The following is a 21217-nucleotide window of genomic DNA, read 5'->3' as shown; positions in this document are numbered from 1 at the left end:
GTAAGCTCGTCCAAGTCTTTAATAACTTGCCTGTTAAGCTGCTCCGCTGTCAATCGATCAGCCGGCCCCGGTTCTCACGCTTCATGCAAAACGGATTTTCACTCACCTTAACCAAATCAACCGTTAGGGCTGCATTCCGAAATATATGAACCGGTCAGCTTTAAATGTAAGGTCAATGTTCGCCTTGTATATAAATATATAAATGAACTTTAGAATTTTAGGGAAATATAACTGGTTTTGGTATATAAAACAAAATTAATTGATAGATTTAAAAGGATGTTGGGGAAGAGAAATCTGTGGAAACAAGCTCTCCATTTCAGTGGAAAATCTGCACCCGATGCCTACGGCGTGGTCAGCCAGAAAGAATAGTACAGTGACTCCCTTTGTCAGAGGAACTGGAAACCTGATTACGGCTGATCTGTCGGTAACACTGTTGCCTAACCTTTCTTAAAAAGGAGAAGAAGGCTCGGCAGAAAGGAACTTCAGCCAGAACCAGAACCTTCTTCTATGCCTCTTCCAAAAAAAGCGGAAAAGTGGGAAGCTGATGATGTGAACGTAACTGGTCTAATTCCAGTAAGTAAAAACAGATCTATGCAGCCTGCACATCGTGAGCCTGGGAGGCGAAGTTTCTTGAGAATGAGGACGTGGGCGTTGCTATACCACCAAGTGTAGCGATACCCAGAGGAATCGGAAGCAAGAAAACTGAACTTTCGGCGGAAGGTGAGGGAGGACAAGCTGATACCCCCGATGAGATCCATGCTAAATACAGCAGACTTCTCTATTAGCCGCACTTTTCATTTTAGAGTATACTTATGTCTACAAACATAACGGTTAGTCAAATTAACCTGGAACATGCCAAAGCTTCTTCCTAACTACTGGTAGCAAGGTTGGCAAAATTGCAGGACCGTCCTTATATATTTTTGCTGCAAGGGCCATGGGTTCGTTTTCACAAAATCTGGGTATTGGACCAGTAAAGGAGGATTAAGATCTTCTTCGATGAGAGATATTCGGGACCGAGGGCCTGGGTCCTAATTTCAAAATTGTTAGAGGCAACCATGCTGAGATAATTCTATTCCCAGGACCTAGTTGCGGTCAACTTACAATACCAGTCTAATAGTAATACCGGTCTAATGGTAATAGTGCATGCAGAATCAAAGGGCCTTCAAGCCTTAATTAGTTGTGGTGCGAACGCTCAGCATATTTGTTGGAGAAGTAGCAAATGTAATCCTAGAGGAGAGAAGCAGTTTGGTTTTTGTCCCCTCAGCTGGTCTGATGACCGTGAACGTAGGGTACGCCTCCCATGTTCGTGGGGTCAAGAAGAAGTGAAGTAATTGACCTAACAATCTGCACTCCAAAGTTGTTGGAGTTGATTAGAGATGGGTGCTAGATGAAGTCTCACTCTCAGACTACCGTTACTTAGAATTTGGTCTGACTATTGCAGGTGAATAGTCTGTAATACAAAGACCCCCTAAGAAAACGTATTGGACAAAGTTTAATGAACTTTTCGGCAAAAAAGTGAAGCCCCCTAGGCGACTAAAAAGTCCTTTGGCGGTAGAAGATTAATTGGAAATTCTAAATCGCACACTTTTATTGTGTTTTGAAAAAAATTTTCGTATTTCACAAGAACAAAGCGGTAAAGCGGTTCCATGATACGACCGAGAACTGCAGATACTCAGAATCCAACCAGACGACTTCTGAACTGTGCTTGTAAAAGCAATAACGGTGAAGACTGGTTAAGTTTCCAGAACTCACAGCGTGAATATAAGAAGCTCGTTAAATGCTCGAAGCAAGGCTCCTTTAGAGCGTGCTTCAAGGCTGTGAAGAGTCCTTAAAAGGGATGAGTCCACCAAGTTGAAGCCTCTTGGAAACCCCGATGGTATTTTCACAAACTCCACACTGGAATCCGTACAGACCCTCTTCGAATTCGGGAGAACTGGTTAGAGAAGAAGGGGGGCATAAGTGTTACAAGGTGAACTGGAATACTACGAAAGCGGTGTTACCAATGAAAAGGTGAGAGCTGTGGAACACTTCAAAGATAGCATGGGTGGTATATGCTCTGGCAATAAGATTAAGCTAGTCTTTATATCGAAACCTGAGAATGATGACTATTCTCATCCAGAGAACTACAGACAGATTAGCTTGACATCATTCTTTCTGAAAGGTTTGGGGTGCCTGGCTGATCGTGGGAAGGCACTTAGGTCGTACCCAGTAAATGAAAACCAACATACTTACCTACGTGGAAAGTCCTGAGAGTTTATTCTTCATTGTTTGGATTCAAACATAGAGGATGCGACTCTGAGGGGTGAGTACGCAATGCTGGTGTTCGTGGACATTGACGGGGCGTTTGACTGTGCACTTTACCAAAAACTTGGTGATGCCGCCAGAGCACATGGTGTTGATGACGCTTTAATTAAGTGGACCCATGCTATGCTAACGCAGAGATTGCTCTGTGCTGAAGTGCGTGTCCATCGCTACCTAACAGCAGAAGCAACGAAAGGCTGGCCCCAAGGAGGTGTACTATCGCAGTTCTGTGGAGTATGCTGATCGACTCGCTACTAAGTGAACTGCAAAATGTGCCAATAGACGCTCAAGTTTACGCTGGTGACGTGGCTGTACTTGATTGACATTTGGTGCCTCAGGCAAGAATTTTCAGTTAATCCAAATAAAATCACAAAAAGGAGAAAATAGGATGAAAATTCCCTCTCAGAGGTGAGGAGTGCAACCCTTCACCTCTCCGAAGAAGTGAAAAATCTCAGTCATTCTCTATAAAAAGCTTCTTTGGAACAAACATGTAGGGCTAAAGTTGAAACGAGCTCTCCCAGTCTATGGGATGTGCAGACGGACTTTTGCCCCGCCATGAGGACTCTGGTATCGTGTCGTAATGTGGATATACGTTGCTACCATTAGGCCGATGTTCGTTTATATGGTACATCCGTAGTGTGGTTGGTTAAGGTGAGACAAATAAGTTTTCAACGTAAACTGGCCACACTGCAAAGAAACGTATGTCTGGGTATTACCAGTGTCAAGAGTAAATGCATTACTCAATGTGCAGCCCCTGGATATATTTATTCGAAGCACTGTAATGAGAGCAGCTCGTAGACTAATTCGATTAGATATTATATATGGGGCAACAACGGACGTGGGAGGCACAGGGCATTGGAAGAGTTACTGTCAGAACTGAATCCAGTTCTTACAATGCCTTCTGATTCTCGGGTCTCCACAGATCTATTTGGTAGAAGATATGAAGTTACCCTGAGACGTTAAGAGAACTGGGAATTCCCAGAGGAATGTGTGGTGAGATATGCGAAAGTTTTATACACCGATGGTTCAAAACAAGACAACAGAATAAGGTTCAGGAGCCGGAGTCTACCTCTCGAATACAAATGAGAAGTAGGCTTTTCCTTTGAGATAACATGCAACGGTTTTCCAAGCTGAAGTATATGCGATCCTAAGGGCGGTAAAGTGGGTGATTGATAAACTGTTGAAGGGCAGACGCATCGCACTCTGCAGTGATTTCCAGGCTGCATTGAGGGCGTTGAAGGCTCCTTTGATCACCTCGAAAATAGTTCAGGAATGCAGAAACCGTTTGAACTCTATGTTAATTCAATGCGGTGGAACTACTTTGGGACCTTAGCCACTCCATCATACAAAAACTGGAACCAGCAATTGCAGTATCAATAGCATTGGTAAAGCTGTCTTCGTAGCCTGGGAACAAGCTTGTCATAATGACAGGTGGCTGAGCCTAAATGCTGCTAGACACACCAAACTTTTCCTCTTAGAACCTAACATGCATACCGAAAATGTATCCTGTCGTAAAGCAGGCAGACTTGCAGAAGTATTGTAGGCATTCTGACAGTCCATAATTCACTCGCTAAAGATATGTTCAAAATAGGAATTATTCACGATATGTCCCTCCTGTAATAAGGAAGTGGTAGCATTTATTTATTTAATGAGGACAATACACAGAAAGCAAATTTCTTATTACATATTGTCCTCAGAGGGAGGAGCAAGTAAATGGCATATTTTACGCTTAAAGCTAGAGAGGGACATAGAGTCAAAGGACCCAAGCTGTACGGCATTGTAGGACCGGCAAAACCTCGGGATCGGAGAGTGAAAGTAAATCTCGAGCTCCGCGAAGGGTACATCAAAAATATCCGCACTACGTGTGTTATGAGACGAGGCGATAGGGGAAGTAATATCCGAGTTGGCGGAGCAGTCCATCAGACCATTGCAGAGTTTGAAAAGAGTACACATATCAAGGAAGATACGGCGTTGCTGTAGGAAGGGGAGATTGAGGGTGCGGAGTCGTGACGGATAATCAACCCGTGGAAGGTTCTTTTTGTAAAAGAGGGTCCGGGTGAATTTGCGTTGTACAGCTTCAAGAGCGCGGCCGTCACGGATGCGGTAGGGGGACCAGACTACACAGCAATATTCAAGGATGTTTTTGACAAGGGAATTGAAGAGTGTTAAGGAGGGCTGGATTGAGGTAAAGTTTGTAATGATATGAGTTGAAATAGGAGATCAGGTTGATCATCCTTAGTGGCCGATAACGACCTAGAGGGCAGAGCTATCCCAAAAATCTAAACATCTTTGAGCGCTTTGATCCCTCACGTTTCATTACAAATGGCGCCCAACGTGGGGCCCAACATTTCCTGAATTCAGGCATAATTTATTATTTACAGGTTTCCTGAATTAAGTGGAAGATAGCCTATTCCGGCTCACAACTTCGTTTGATGGTGTCGGATAGAGAATCTATAGATTCTCAATATTGTTCCCGGCTAGGCTCCACGTACACTTGTCTTCAGATTTCTAGTTTTAGGTTTCACGCCTTTTTCCCCAGAAGCAAGTGTTCCTAAGCCTCCTTTCCCACCTTGTAACGTAGAGTTTCCTGCCCTATCCTTGGTAGAATACCATAAGAGCTAGTCGTTTGTTGTGTTCGTCTTGAGATACGTCTCGTAGGTGATTGCCTCCCAGAAGCCTCTGGATCTACGGGCCTTTGCGGCTATAAGCTGAAAGGTATTGCCGTCCGAGCTTCTGAGGAGTGTCCTTCCCTACCTTTATGTGAAACGGCTATCTCTTCGTTTCAGAATTTGAAGAAAATTAAATATTCTTCCTTCTTCGTAGGGATGAAGTGACGGGTGAGATGGATCCTTGACGGAATACGGAGGTAGTCAGCTATATGCTGTGCCGTTCCGTCCTCAATGATTCATCTTCACTTTGTTCTCTGACTCCAGACGAGGAAGATTGAATTCTCGCGATCCCCTTTTGCTAGTTCTTTTTATTTAATATTCTGAGGCGGAAGAGACAGCAATTGAGACGGTGATCCGTCGTGGATCTTCCCCTCCTTGATCGCGGCACTCGGGTCCGGAGACTTACGGCTCCACGCGCGCGGTCGAGCCGGTTTTTTTTCTCTGTTCTATTTTCCAATTTAGCTCGCGTTCTGTTTGACCATCGATAGGCCGTCGCGAAATTCGTTGTCAACTCGAATTTAAAATCCGGTGCGGACCCACGCATCGGAAAAGACACGTTGGTTTTTAGTAATGAAGCGTGAGGGATCAAAGCGCTCAAAGGACCCCCCCACATTCCCGAGCCTGGCTACCACAGAGGCGTGCAAGAACGTGTCGACCGAGCACTTTGATGGAGCTTCAATCTTTGTGGGCGGACCTTCACGGTCAATTTAGCCGAATTGTTTAGATTTTTGGGATAGCTCTGCCCTCTAGGTCGTTATCGGCCACTAAGGATGATCGACCTGATCTTCTTATTCAACTCTTATCATTACAAGTTGGAGGAGGTACGTAGGATAAAACCAGACATTTTGGAAGCTCTATTGATGATGTCAACGAATTGGGAATTGAAACGAAGTTTATCGTCGAATATTACACCCAGGTCTTTGAAGGAGGTCAATAGTGAAAGGGGTTGACCACTGAGAGAATAGGAAAAGGATGATGTGGAGGGTTTAAGGGAATAGCGCATCTAGTGGCATTTGTTGACATTCAGTGTTAGCTCATTGACCGAACACCAACGGGCTAAATTATCAAGGTTAGACTGTAAGAGAGCACAGTCCAATGGAGACGAAATAGAGCCAAACAATTTAAGGTCGTCTGCGTAAAGCAAATACGGACAGGTGAGAATGGAGGCGAGGTCATTGATAAAAAACAGGAAGAGTAGCGGCCAAGTGTAGAGCCTTGGGGAACACCAGAGGAAGGAGAGAAGGAACCAGATGAATGACCATGAAAAGAAACTTTGCAGGAACGGCATGAGAGATAGGAGGAAAGCCAGGAGATGACTGAGGGAGGGAAGTCTAGCGAAGAAAGTTTAGAGAGGAGAATGTTATGGTCAACGGTGTCAAAGGCTTTGGAGAAATCAGTATAAACAGCATGTACTTCCTGTCGTGAATTCAAGTATTTAGCAACAAATTTGGTAAAGACCAGAAGATTCGAAACCTTTGATCTATGTTTCACGAAACCATGCTGCTCTTTGACAATGAGGTGACCGAAGCGCCCGGTCAGCCAGTCGTTGATGTATCTTTCTAGGATTTTGGAGCAAGAGGAGAGAAGAGAAATGGGGCGGTAGTTCACAGCAAGGGAAGGGTCTCCGCTCTTGAGGATAGGAATGATAAGGGCCTCTTTCCAGAGGCGGAGACAGTAGCATTCATCTAGACTTTTGTTGTAGATTATACACAGGGGGAGGGAAATGTGTTTTCTACAGTTAAGGAGGAAGAGATTAGGAAGCCCATTGGGGCCAGGTCCGACATTGGGGTCAAGGTTACCAATGAGAAACTCAACCAAGGAAGGCGTAAGGAGAGGAATGGCTAGAGATTCGAAGGAGTCTGTAGTTATGAAAACTGTAGAGGGTGGAGGGCTCGAGGGAGAAAACACTGAAGAGAAGTAGGTGCAGAGAAGGTCGCAGAATTGCTGTGGCGAGTTGACAGTGGAGTCAGCGAAGTTGATAGAAAAAGGGAGAGATTGAGTTGGATTACGAGAATTGCAGGCGTGAGATCAAAAGGGTTTTAAGTTACAACGGGCAAGGGCGGCTTCGAAGCTCAATAGGTACCTTTTAGGCGCTTTTCTAACCATTGACTTCACAATAGAGCGTATAGCCTTAAAGTGAGGAAGGTCGGCGTCATTCTTAGAAGCCCAAAACTTCTTCCGCAGTGTATATTTCAAGCGAATGTTAATATGAAGTTCCGTTGTGAACCAAGTTGGGAACGAACGTAGGCAGGGAGGGGAAGAAAGGACATAACAGGAGAGGAGATCAGAGAGGATATTGTAGAAGGTGTTAAGAGCTTGATCACACGATGAATTGCTTAATATATGTACCCAGTTGAAAGATGCTAAAGCTGAGTTCAGACTGTCAAAATTGGCTTTGCGGAAGTTGAACTTAGTGAGTTTATGCTTGGTTTTGAGTTTTGAACGAGGGAGCTCCGCTTCAAATTCAATCGCGGGGTGATGACCGTCGGTTTTGACATACGGGGATGTGCAAGGAAATAAAGGGAGGTGGCGCTCGGGGAGGTTGGGGAGGAAGAGATCGAGAGTGCGACCCAAGGAGTTTTTGGTGGTATTGAAATTCAGGGCAGAGCAAGTGTACATAAAGGAAGAAAGTGGGAGGGAAGAATGAGAGAGGTTATTGGAAGGAATTGGAAGGCTAGGATGATTAGGCCAGTTGAGCATAGGGAGGTTGAAATCTCCACAAAGGGAGAAAGGGAGGGGCGGGAATCTGACCGTAAGGAGTTCAGACAAACTGGCAAACAAATTAGCATGACACCCACTAACGGAAATTCTGCTTTACATTGACGAATCCGGGATATTCCATTAGACGGGGGACTCGAGTACAATGGGGCACCAGGATCTGAGTGCTCAAAGGGTATATCCCCCCCCACCCTTAAACATACACACCGGTCAGCAAAGCAAGACAGCCAATTGTAAATTGATCCTTGAACTATGTTGAGTGACAGTGGCGAATACACTTGATTGCGATTCACAACAGTCACTACTTAACGCCTTTTCCTTCACCGGTTTCAAAAAGGATGCCGAATGATGGAAATGAAGAGAAATCATGGATCCTAATCTTCGAAATAAGTTCAAGCTTTTATAATCTTGTAAAATAGATGCCAACGTATTCATGAAGGCTACTATGAACTTGTATAATAGGCTAACATCGGAACTAGGCATTTATTCTAGAGAATTCAGTCAATTATGCAGTCACAGCCAGAAGAAGCTAGATTTCGTTATTGCTATAAATTTGCCAAACTCCCCATTTTCATGTAATTTACTATGGCACCGTGTATCACAGACAATCACTTGTTGATTCATCTCTACCACGTCCATGAGAATTCCCATCAAAAAGTAAGGCAATCGAACATCCCTCAACAGTGACCAAGGGAGCAACAGGATGTGGCCAGTCTTTAATAGGCACTCGCCACTACCTCGTCTCGTTGTCTGCTCGTACTTTTTAGTCCGCCTCAACTGAAATCCTTCTCCGGGGAACCATAAAATTCCATTAAACGCGACATTGGGCGAACAAAAGGAGGAACTGCTCGCCGCCTGATTCAACGCAAGCACCGAGCGCATAAGGGTCAATCCTATGTCCGATGGCTACGACGGAAAGATTCCCAGCAAAGGGGATGGGAGCAAAGTTATTTATTCTCACCCTTGTCAAGGTCAGAGTATACAGCCGAGTTAATGCAAGGCGATTTCACTCTCCGTTTATCGGCATGTCACGTTGGATTTATATCTGAATGACCCCGTGGGTCACCCCCGGGTCATTGAAACCAGTTTTCCGGGCATTTCATTAGTTCTCACATCAATCATAGCCAATCTGAGGGCGATAAAAGGCAACGACCACTCGACGATGAGTTGCGACGCAAATCTCACCCCTGAAGAACCTTTGAGTGCAGTGCAACCGACTCGAGGCGGAACACCGAGAACAGGGAAGGAGGCGTAAATGTGCATTGGGTTGCATTCAAAGGACCTGTTGACAGCATTAAAGGGATATTTTACGCATAATTTTTGCATTGCGAAAAGGCAAATGCAGAAGGGGAGACGTGTAATCGATAGCTGGGTTTTCAGGGAGCGGTAGAGCAGTGACGAACCCTCACTTTGCCGAACTTCGTTGCTTATTTGCATGATACCGTATAGCCGGATAGCTGCAAAGGGGTGGGCAAATCGGAGTCGGGGTTGCTGTTTATCAACGGAATGCGATTTCGCATCGCAAATTGACATCAATGGGCCATTTAAAGACGTGCAGTGAACTACATTTGCGAAAATAAGGGGACAAGCGGTCCTTTGTGTGCTCTCCTTGTTCGGCGTGTTGATGCGGTTTGTTTCTATGCGATTTGCGGAAAATAAATATATTAGCGACAGTTGAGATATATATATATTGGCGCTGGAGAGGGTGGTGTGGTTTGACTGTTGCCGCACTCAATGGCGTCAAGGACGTGTAATGAGATCGACATTTTGCAACGATTGGCAATTTTTGCGCAATCTGGAATATGGGAGGGTGAGCATACGTTTGCAGTGATAAAACCAGAGGATAGAAGAGGGTAGAGTAATAATAGCCTTGTTCGGTTGGTTGAGGGAGGAGTAGGTATGAAATATGGGATTGGTATTTCGCGAAAACATGGCATTGTTTGCATAAGTTGGTACACGTGCTTTGATTGGGGATTATGTTAAAACGCTATTTTTATTCAGTTCTAATTGGAGCGGTATCGTAAACATTCTGAGGGAAACTTGTTGAGAACCGTCTTCGGATTGATTGGCGATTGATTGCAATTGTTAATGATAAACGTAGTATGGGATGGGTATAAAGGGAGTTGTTGACCTAAGAGATTTTATCACAATAGTCATAATGGTGTATGCCAGTAAGGCAGGAGGAGGTGGATTTGTGTTTTTTACAATAAAATTTTCCTCCCTTCTTAGGGTGTGAAATTTTCATTGTGGACTAATTTTTGTTTTATGAAGAGAAAAATTAATTGTGCAGAGATTAGGTCCCTGTTCTATGCTTTAGGAGAAATAGGTCCTTTCAGAAAATACTGTTCCGTGGTGTGTATAATCAGATCTTTCCTTGAAACTCTTCTCTTTCAATGGACTCAGTTGTAAATTAGTAACTAAGGCAAATCAGGGTAATAATCGCAAACCCGCGAAATGCCGAGCGCATCACCACATAGCATAGTATAAGGTATCAAAAAGAAGGGCTCTTACAGGCTTCAAGGGAGTGTTTATTTGTTACCAAAGGTTCACTGATCCTACGATATCATCATGCTTACCGCGAGATCCGCCTATCAACACAACTACCATTGTATGACCTCTTAATGCCCACTTGCATCAGTCAAGCTTGCATTGGTAATATGTAACAAGACCAACAGGCATTGAATGACTGCTCACGGTTTCACCCTCGCGCTGGAAAAAATCGAAGTAGTCATTTTGACCAGAAGGAGAAGAGAGGGCCCTATATCTACTAGGAGACGTCTCCTTATAGGAGCAACGCGATGGGGTGATGCCCTTAACAAGGAGGTGCATTATAAGCGCCTTGCTCAAGCGGCTTTGCGAGTGGCGTTTGCTTATCGCACCATCTCCGAACCGGCCGTGATGTTAATCGCGGGAGTAATCCCCGTTGCCCTCCTTGTCAAGGAGCACAAAAGCTATCTACCGCCGTAAGGGCGAGAACTTAAGAGAGATGTTTGCCCGTGAAGAACGTCAACGCATCCTCACCGAGTGGTAACTCTCTTGGCAAAATGAGCCAAGGGGCAGACGGACTGCGCGGCTCATCGACAATTTAGACGCGTGATTGAACCGAACGCACGCACATTTCCTTACCCAACTTCTAAGCGGTCATCGTGGTTTTCAGTCTTAGCTGCACAGGATTGGGAAGACACGATCTCCCAATCTGATGTGTTCTGCAATGGAGCGGCGAAAGACACTGAACCCACCTTTTTCTCTTGCGAGAGGTGGGGGGGCTTTCGTCAGCAGGTTTATGCAGACACAGGGGAGCTCTCTCCAGACTATCTCCAGGATCGGATGGTAAGGGGTTCCCTGAACTAACAACTCCCTTCCTCCCCTTCCCTCCCGTTGGTGAAAGGGATTACCTGACTTGAAGACTTTCAAAGCCGGGAGAGCGGGAGGGCTAGCCCGAAGCAATGTGTCAAACGGTTCCAGACAAATTCTCTGATGACAGGGAGGTAATTAGTTGGTAGTCCGACAGCGTACTGTTATGGGAGTCCAACACTCTGTGCGTAAACGCGGGAGAGTGGGAGGGCTAACCCGAAGTAATGTGTCAAACGCTTCCAGGCAAGTTCTCTGATGATAGGGAGGTATTTAGTTGGTAGTCCGACAGCGTACTGTTGCGGGAGTCCCACACTCAGTGCGCAAACGCATTCATCTACCCTACTCCCAAAAAAAAACCAACAGGCTTCACGGGGAATTTTTTTGACAAACTCTCCTACCTTGACATATCTACTCGTTTAGTGGGCGTCATGCCTGCCAAAATTGTTCGTCTCAAGGACAGCAGACAACACCTAATCTGATGATATTTTGTGATATGTTGAATCTTGACTCGGGCTGATACTTTGATAAGGAGCAATAATGGTCGAATTAAAGCTTCGTTTGAAATCACTTACCTGTATGACTTGAAGTAGTGGAATCACTCCATGTTTTGGTCACCCAGCGAATACCACTTCAAGGATTATCATCGACAGACTAGTCTCGAATTTCTGGGTGGTTGTAGGGTCCTTGATTCCTGCGATGATACTTTATCAGGTAAACTCACGGAAACAATATCTTAATCGCAATTAAGTAGCACATTCCTGTTGTTTCTATTATTCCTTTACGCACCCATTCCCTTATAATTCGCCCCCACATGTCACCTTGTCCCTTATATCACATGTCCACTTTCTTTGTTCGTGTATAAATTATCTTCTCAGAGAGTTCCTTCAATGTGCTTGCGCTCTCTTAGTTAAATATCTTGATCCACCTTTCATTCTCTCTAGTGACTTGAATTCTCTTTTAACAAAAAGCTATTTTCTATCAATCGATCTATTTACCCTAAATATATGAGCTCCTCGCATTTAGTTCTTACGGCGTTCGTAGATCCCTATTTGGTTTTCCAATTCAATGTTAACCGTAATCATAGGTAAGTAGATAGGTAGATAGCACTGGTAGCTCAGAGGAGCCCAATTAGCGCTGTGGTGCGCCATTATGATGCCACAAACTCTTAAAACCATGGCTGCTCTGGTAAGAACAAGGGGTCAGAGTCCAACTGGCTCAAATCTTCAAACCCACCCGGTAGGAAGGTAAGCAGCTCTGCAGCTAGGAATGTCTTTGAAATTCTCATAGAATGGTTTGCCTAGTGCAATACCTTACCTAGTGTCGTCTCTATAACCACATCCTTGATTTGGCGTTGACCCATATTTTTGGCAATCGCTTCCTTCTATTATCTTTCGTCTATGGCATAGGCAGCTCATCAGATGCTGCCTCACCTCTGTTCTGCTCCATTTATATATAATCGCAAACACGACATGAGTGTGAATTATTTTCTTCTTTTTCTCCAGCCTTTGTCCCGTTCGCAACCGGGGTCGGCCCGTCGTGATCAGTTTCGCCATCTGGCTCTATCAAATGCCTGTTCTGGATGCAATCTGGGGATTTTTAAATCCGCATCCAGCGTATAAAGCCACCGTTGTTTCGGACGGTCTTTTGGTCGTTTACCATCCACTTCGATGTTCAGACCAATCTTGGCAAGTGAATTCTCCTTTCCACGAGTTGCCTCTCTTACAATTTCCCTACAATCGGTGCAACCCCATAACGATCGTGATATCCTCATTTCGGATGTAATCAAAATATGTCACATCACTAGTCCAACGCAACTTCTTCGTCTCCATTACCGCAAGACGCCGTTCATTGTTTTTATAGTCGACCAACACTCAGAACAATAGAGAGCGACAGGACGGACGACATTGTGGTAAATTTTAGACTCGAGACGATTATTGTGGAACACCACTTCATCTAGATTGCGTTAATGCGTGAAGCAATTTCATAACCCAGTTCTCCATTGGCTGATAGCGTTGACTGCCCAGTTCTGGACAGATCACTGCCGCTGACGAGTTGTTCTGGCACTAAGTGTTGTCGTAGAGCCTACCAGATGAGTTCGTGTGGCACACGGTCAAACGCTTTCTCTAGATTCAGAAATGCAATGTGAAGAGGGCGATGCTTCTCTGTGACTTTCCATGATTTCATTCGTTGTATTGCCCCCTCGACTTCAGTTGTGCTGACAGTTACGTGACGGTGTTTTACATGGGTACCTGTCTCGTGGACTTAATCCCATGGTGTTCTTAAGACACGGATTGATTTTATGACCACAATCAGAGCCCCGACGCAGCAAGCTACAACGGTACCAGTCTATACTGAGTGCATGGCACAGCATTCATACTAGTGGATGCAAGACCCATCTAAATCTCTATCGAACTAGGGAGTACGGCACCCATGTTGAAACGCAACAACACGCTGAGGCCCGAAGGTTTCTGTTCGCTTGAATGTAACCACAACCCCCGTGAAGCTCCCACGGGGGGGGGGGGGGGGGGCAACCGCTACAACCGAGCTGAATGCACATGCAATAGGAATTCTCCTGAAGCATGTGAATTCAGGGGCTACCCCGGTTCCCATGGTACCAGTGTACCCCTGGTAAGGTTTCGTGACTTCAGATGAGTCTCCGTGCAGACTCCGGTCTGAACGGTCTAATTAGGCCTTCGCAGCATTCGCCTACTGCATCACAACCAGCAAGCCAATGTGATACAGTGTCTCCCGGCGCCACCACTATGGAGGTTCTCCTCATCCACCTGGTTTTGGTTCGGCCCACAGGGCTGCCGCCCCGTCTTCCTCCCTGCCACCTCTGAGCACCGTTGCGCTGAAAGGTAGAACTCCTCCAAATGTCGGCAATGATTGTGGAAGTGGAGGATGAGCAAATTCTTTAGTTGAAATCTGCTCGAAGCTTTCTCGCCATCTATCTGTTGCAGTTCGACCGTTGGTAAGTAAAGTACCGTCCTTGTCATTAACACAACAGAAGTGTTCGATATCCTGTGTGCTTTGGTTTCGGCATTTGGCAAGTCCATACAGATCTCTCTCCACATCCCGAGGGTCGAGTTTATCGTAAAGATTTTTGTAATGGTTCGCTCGAATGACAGCGACCGCTTTCTTTGCTTCCGGGTTGGCATTCTTATAAATATGCCAATTGGCCAGTGATTTATCGTCGAGAAATTTGTGGTAGAGGCGTTTCTTTTCACGGACCTTCATTTCAACATCATCATTCCAAAGCGAAGTATTTCGGTTGATGTACCGCTTACCCGGCTTGGTGACCCCGAGGGTTGCAGAGGCCGCTTTGTGGATCGTGTCTTTCACTTGGTTCCATGGTTCTTCCACATTCGTAATGGTCGGCAATCGTATGAGTGAGATCGTTTCTTCTTTCTTCTCACGTTCAAAACAAACTAAACTGGTCCGGAAGAAATGGTTTTGCAGTTTATGTCATCGATGCAGCAACAACGAAAAAAGCCATATAAAGCTAGGCTATAAAATGAGAGCGATGACAGTGAAACTGCCCAATGTTCGTCCGAGTTGTGGCGAGGAGGAATGCTCAAAAACGAGCACCACCCACCCGTCCCATTCCGACTCTTAGCAAAATTGAAAACCCTGCTTTCACATGGCCATCGGTGTCCTTCGCAGACACCGTGCGGAGCAGAAACCCGTCCACCCCAGCATCCCAACACCCAAAGCCCTCGAACATTTCAAACCCCGATTTCCTCGAGTTCGCCAGGAAATCGCAGGAATTCCTGCAAGTGTTAACGCGATGGTCGGTATTTTAACGTGCAATAATGAATGTTAAGATCATCGAGTTGAACATTAACTCGATCATCGGCCGTGCCCGCAGGCACGAACTCGAGCTATTTCTTATCGACCATAAACCCCACATAGTGCTCCTGTGTGAAACCAGGCTGCACTATAGACATAGACCCATTTTCCCAAATTTCAACCTGTATAGAACCGACCGTCCACAGTCCAATCCACTAGGCCGAGACACCTGTGGTGGAACGGCCATCCTTATTTCCGATAAATTCCTTACCAAACAACTGTTCCCGCCGCCCAATAGCTTTAAATCGATTGAGGTTACCCTTATTTCCTTTGAAACCCAATCATCCCTGGTCTTCGTAGCTGCTGTCTACTGTCCCGACCAATCCTATGATACCCATGACATCCGTTTGATCCTATCCTACTGTGCCGCTCAACCGAGAGCAAACAAGTCCTGGTACATAATTATAGGGAGAGACCTCAACGCCAGGCACCCGTCATGGAACGGGGAAACTCTCCACCGTTTTGTAACCACCTCTAATCCCAATATTAACCTCTCCCACTTCAGCCCTGCCCTCCCTTCATTTAATAAAGGGTACTACCATTCCTACCTTGACCACTTCCTAATCAGCAGCAACCTCACCATCAAACCCAATCCAAATACCTATCCCTTCCTAGTAACAGCCCCCGGTATCAGTGACCATGATGCCGTGGTCTTAGAGGTTTCACTCCCCGACAGAGCCACCAGGCCCTCACTCACTTTAGTCCCTGACTTCCAGAAGGCGAACTGGAAACTCATCAACCGCACCCTTAAATCCAGACTTGAACCTCTCCTCCTCCCTACCAACGAAACAGTTTCCAACGACACTATAGATTGGACAGTTCGTCAGTACACTGAAGCAATTCAGCAAGTATGTGACGAACTGATACCTTCTCGGTCCCTTAACTACCGCAACCTTATTTCTATCCCTGACGATATCCTCGTGGATATCAAGTACTAGCATACCCTAAGGCGGAGGCTATTTAGAAATAGATACTCTCCGCAATCCTCTCCTCTCCGTAATGAAATCCTCTCCCTTGACAGGTCAATCCACAATAGGATTTTAACACTTTATACCAACCACATCCACAAACGCCTCTCCAACATCGAGCTGAACCGTGATACCTTCAGGAAACTCAGAAAAACTTGCCCCCGTCTAGGCAAGCCCTCCCAGCAAACCACCATCCTCCCACAGAATATTTCAACTCCCGAAAAGGTGAACATCCTAGCCGACCACTTCCTTCAAGCGGACCATTGCACCCTCCACATTCGCGATCAACACTTCGAAAGTGTTGTGAGCGAATCCATAGAAAAACTACAATCCACTCCAACTTTTTACCAACCCAGTCCCAACCTAACCCTATTCACTCAACCCCTTATCCATCCCGATGAACATGATAATGTTTCTCCCATCCACTTTGTCAGCCCAAGTTCAGTGGAAGCTGCAATTGCAGCCTCCAAGAACAAAAAATCAGTGGGTCTCGACAAAATCCCCTCCATAGTTTTGAAAAAGTGCGCCCCCAACATTTCCACCACTCTCCTCGATCATCAACCACTGTATCCTCAACGCTCACTTTCCAACGAAAGGAAAAATGCTCGCATAGTTCCCGTCCCAAAAAAGAACCTTAATCCACTCAATCCCGATAGCTACAGGCCTATCTCTATCCTTTCTTCCTCCACCAAAATCTTCGAGCGGATTATCAAATCCCTCATAGACGAGCATTGCACTTCCAACAACACATTACCAGGATTCCAATTCGCCAACCGAACTAAACACTCGGTTGAGCACGCGCTACATGTCCTCAAGACTGATATCCTCGTGGGTATCAATCGGAGGACACTCATCATAGCCTGTCTCCTTGACCTAAGGAAAGCTTTCGACTCCGTATGGCAATACGGACTCACGTACAAGCTTTCCGAAATCCTCAATTTCCATCCGCACCTCTGTAAGCTAATACTTAGCTTTCTAGATGGGCGGAAAGCCCTAGTGAGCATCCAGCAGTACCTTTCCTCGTCCTATACTTGCCCAGCCGGCATTCCACAGGGTTCAGTCCTGTCTGCAACCCTTTTCTCGCTGTTCACCGCAGACATCCCCAAACCGCCTCCACACCCGTGTCCCATTCAGATCCTCCAATACGCGGATGACCTAATCATCTACACGGCCACCAAAGACATCTCCCGTGGTGAAGCGCGTCTGAATGTTTATTTGGACGAACTTTACCACTATTTCACCCGTTGGAAACTTTCACTAAATCCCGACAAGTGTGAGACCATCGTCTTCCATGGAGGCATGAGGATGACTCCGAAGATGTGGAGTGACACCAGATCATTATCACTCACAATCCACGACCAGCCCATTCCCACTATTAAAGAAGTCACCTACCTCAGGGTGACAATGAACTTCCGCCTCTCCCACGTACCTCACATAACGAAGGCACTAGGCCGTGCAACTGGTGCCTTCCGGTCCCTGTATCCTATCCTTAAATACAACATCCCGACTCCAAGAAAGGTTAAGCTGTTTTGCTGTAAAGAGCTTATCCGCCCACTTCTCATCTTCGGCTTCATTTTCTGGTCCGATTGCTCCCCGTCTCAAATGGAGCGACTCCGCCTCAGAGAGCGCAGGATCTCTCACCACTGCGCCAACATCTTTAAGAACGAGGACCGCTCCAAGTACATTTCCAACCAGATCCTCTATGAATCCTGCCAAACCCCACGTATCGACGCCTTCCTTGCTCGACTTGCCCTCAACTTCCTGGCCAAGTGCCAAACCCATCCCAATCCTCTTGTCACCAATGCCATGCAGATCGAGATCGTTGAAGATAACCTTCTCCGGACTCATTTGTTTCGTCAGATCCTCCAGTCCCAGAACCGTCTGTTCGATTCCATAGGTAGAGTAGTTTTCTACACAGGCAATTTCTCCGACTCCCAATTTTTTAAACCTTCCCATCATTAGCACCCCTCCCAACTTTTAATTCCCATCCCTCTCCCGCACGCCTCCCATCCTACCCCAGTCCTTTTCCCTCCTAGTCCCATCCCGTTTTTATATATGCTCAACGAGTGGAGGTTTTTTTCGACTTTTCCTCCAAAATGAAATGTACATATTTTTTTTTCAAATAGCCTTTTTAGTAATAAGTTAGTTTAAGCTTTATGTTATACCTTAGATTAAGTTTAACTGTTAAGGTAGTCCCTAAGTTAGCTATAAGTTTATATTTACTTATTATAGGAAATAAAAAATTGTTTGTTTTGCGGAGAGCGATGACAGTTCTCGCGCATTATACTCTGTGCTATTGCATAGAGGAGAAGGTCTAAATTTGGCCCCTGCTGGTATTTTGGCCCCCTACGATTCTATGCGACACAAAACAGCCACAGATAAAAACGCCACTGTGCAACAACCACAATCTTAACAGCTGTTTTTTCATGTATCCATATGTCATTTAAATGACAAATGGTAGAGACAAATTCTAGTTTCTGTTCTTTGTGTTCTTCTAACTTTCTTCCAAGAAGATATTTGTTATCGGTATTCCTGTAAATGTGGCATGTTTAAATGGTGTTTTGTGCTAAAAAGTTTTTACAGGTTCAGCAGTATTACATATCAAGGTAATGCTGAAGCACGGCTTACTTTTCGTTTTATTTTTTGCTTTTTTTTTCTGTGATTGCATAAGTCTAATATGGCCCCCCGTTCGGTTTCGATTATGGCCTCCGGGGGCCATAATCGATGTTTGAAACACAAAAGTATTAAAGATTGCTGCATTGTTTCCTATAGATGCCCCGGAACAGCATTATGTTAACCGTAGCCAAAAAGAGGAAAACATGGGACCCGGAACAAATGAAAAAAGCTATAGATGCAGTCAGGAGTAAGACGATGGGTTACAAAAAAGCCGTAAAAATGTTTGGCGTACCGAGGACTACATTAAGAAGGTTGGTGCACGATCTAGGAGAGTCTGAAAAAATTGTTGAAAAACCGCTAGGCAGGAAAACTGTACTTCCACCTAATATAGAAAAGAAACTCGTGGAGTATATTCTTCTAATGGAAGCGAAATACTATGGTCTAACACGAATAGATGTTCGGCGAATGGCCTATCAGTTAGCTTTGAAAAATAACATACCCAACAATTTTACAAAGGAAATAGCAGGGCGTTCGTGGTTAGACCTTTTTCTACGAAGACACAAACACGAACTTTCTTTAAGGAAACCATTAGAAACATCTTTTGCCCGTGTTCAAGGCTTTAACCGTGAGGCAGTAAAGGAATTTTTTGAGATTTTGAAGGCGGAAATGGAAAAAATTCGATACCCTCCTGATCGCATTTTCAACGTTGACGAGACCGGACTGACAATCGTTCAATCTAAAGTTCCTCAAATAATTGGGAAGAAAGGCAAAAAACAAATAGGTGCTTTAACTGCTGCGGAACGAGGATCATTGATGACCGTGGTTTGCTGTATGAATGTTTCCGGGTTTTTTATACCACCCATGATGATTTTCCCCAGAAAAAATTATTCCGATATACTTATGAAAGGAGCTCCGCATGGTGCTATCGGCAAAGACCACCCATCCGGCTGGATTCAAACGAATTTATTCACCGATTGGTTTCGTCATTTTCTTTCTAAAACAAATCCAACTAAGAAGTCGCCTGTACTGTTAATACTCGACGGGCATTACAGCCACACTCGTAACATTGAACTTCTGGAGTTAGCTCATGAGAACTATGTAACAATAGTTACTCTTCCACCTCACACCACGCATAAATTGCAGCCCCTGGATAAAACCTTTATGGGGGCATTAAAAACCTATTATAGTGAAGAAATCCGAAATTTCTTGTTGCATTCCGATCGGTTGCTTAAACCCTACGATATCGCCGAATTGTTTGGTCGAGCCTATCTACGAAGCTCAACAGGAGAAATCGCTGCAAATGGATTTCGCGTCACCGGAATCTACCCCTAATCCGCAGATTTTTTCTGACGCAGATTTTTTAGCAGAAGCTCAAGTTTATAACGATGAAAACACTTCCGAAAACCGCCCAGGGAGCAATACACAGGAAAATTTAACTGCATCGCAAAGAGATGAGTTGTTGCATCATCAGTTAAACATCATAGTTTCACCAGAAATTATTCAACCAATACCAAAACCTAAAAATAAAACTTCGAATCGAGGGCGAAAACGTACCACACCAAAAGTACTCACTTCTTCTGCATATAGAACACACCTGGCAGGTACATCAAGTGCTTCAGATGGAAATCAGAATCCTGACAATATCCAAAGTCGTAGCCGTGGAGGGAAAACCACTGTCTCAGATGAAAATCATTTAGACACACAATCCGACAGCTTCGACGAAGGACCTTGTTTTCCTTACGAATCAATGACCAGGAGAATATTGAAATGCATAGCACATGAAACTTGACATGCCGATCTTCATTTTTCTTTTCATGCTCGAAAAACAAAAGGGGGGGCCACATTTAGACCTTCTCCTCTAGTATGCTTTTCTTGGAGCATAATGTGCCATCCCAGTTTTCGCTGTTTTCACAGGTCACAGGGGCATTTCGATTTTGTAGTTTTGCATAGTTTGCCAATGTGCCCGAGGTACCCGCAGTTGTAGGACTGTCACTCGCGCTGTATAAAACGATCTATTTTGAAGTAGGTTTTTCCTATGATTACATGTGTAGGGAAGGTTTCCCCTAGAAAGGTCATCTTAGCCAGATTATGAATAGTGGTTTTACATGTGACAGGTATCACTGTCAACACATATGTCAAAAAGTTAGGTATTAAGTTACAAATACGCGACTCTTGGTTGCACATCTAATAAATTCCTGATTTTTTCTGCTTTTGTAATGTTTTTTTTTATTGACAGATGACACTAACCCTTAGAAAACCCTTGATCTGACACATTTGAATTACGCAGCTATTGCGAAAACCTGCACCTGAAATGGCATTTGCAGATTTATTAATTTCCGATTGCTTTCCATTTTCAGGTCCCACAAAATCAGGAGCATATACCTCAAGGATATCATCTGAAAGAATGCATATATAGTAGGTGTGAATATTTGAAAAAAAAATCATAAATAGTTTAATTATATTTGTTGTTATATTTAGAGAATAAAAGTAGATCAAGTATGACCACTGTACTTTCATTTAGTTGACTTGTTCATGTTCTATCGAAGACCTTCAATCTACGCCTTTCCAGAGTTGTAAAACCCGATAATTCGCTAAACATATTCTACGAAACCTTTCACTTAAAAAAATATGCATCTCCAGCACCATTTCGCATATAAACCATCAATTTTCCGATTGAATTCTTCATCATTATGATCATAAGCCAGCAGCCTTGCACTTAACCCCGGGGCAAGTAACTTGAAT

General features: G+C 44.7%; 1 long non-coding RNA gene across 1 annotated transcript in view; it reads left to right on the top strand.

Moving 5' to 3' along the window:
- LOC119656153 overlaps positions 1-20977 on the top strand; it is a 118581-nt gene extending 97604 nt beyond the window's left edge. The window contains exon 2 of the long non-coding RNA XR_005250008.1: positions 20833-20977. This is a non-coding gene — a long non-coding RNA (uncharacterized LOC119656153). The remainder of the gene's footprint in view (positions 1-20832) is intronic.
- The last annotated feature ends 240 nt before the right edge of the window (positions 20978-21217 follow it).

This window comes from Hermetia illucens, chromosome 4 (assembly GCF_905115235.1).
Source record: "Hermetia illucens chromosome 4, iHerIll2.2.curated.20191125, whole genome shotgun sequence".
In the NCBI taxonomy this organism is placed as follows: domain Eukaryota; kingdom Metazoa; phylum Arthropoda; class Insecta; order Diptera; family Stratiomyidae; genus Hermetia; species Hermetia illucens.
The sequence above is the reverse complement of the archived record's forward strand: the minus strand, read 5'-3'. Positions and strand labels throughout refer to the sequence as shown.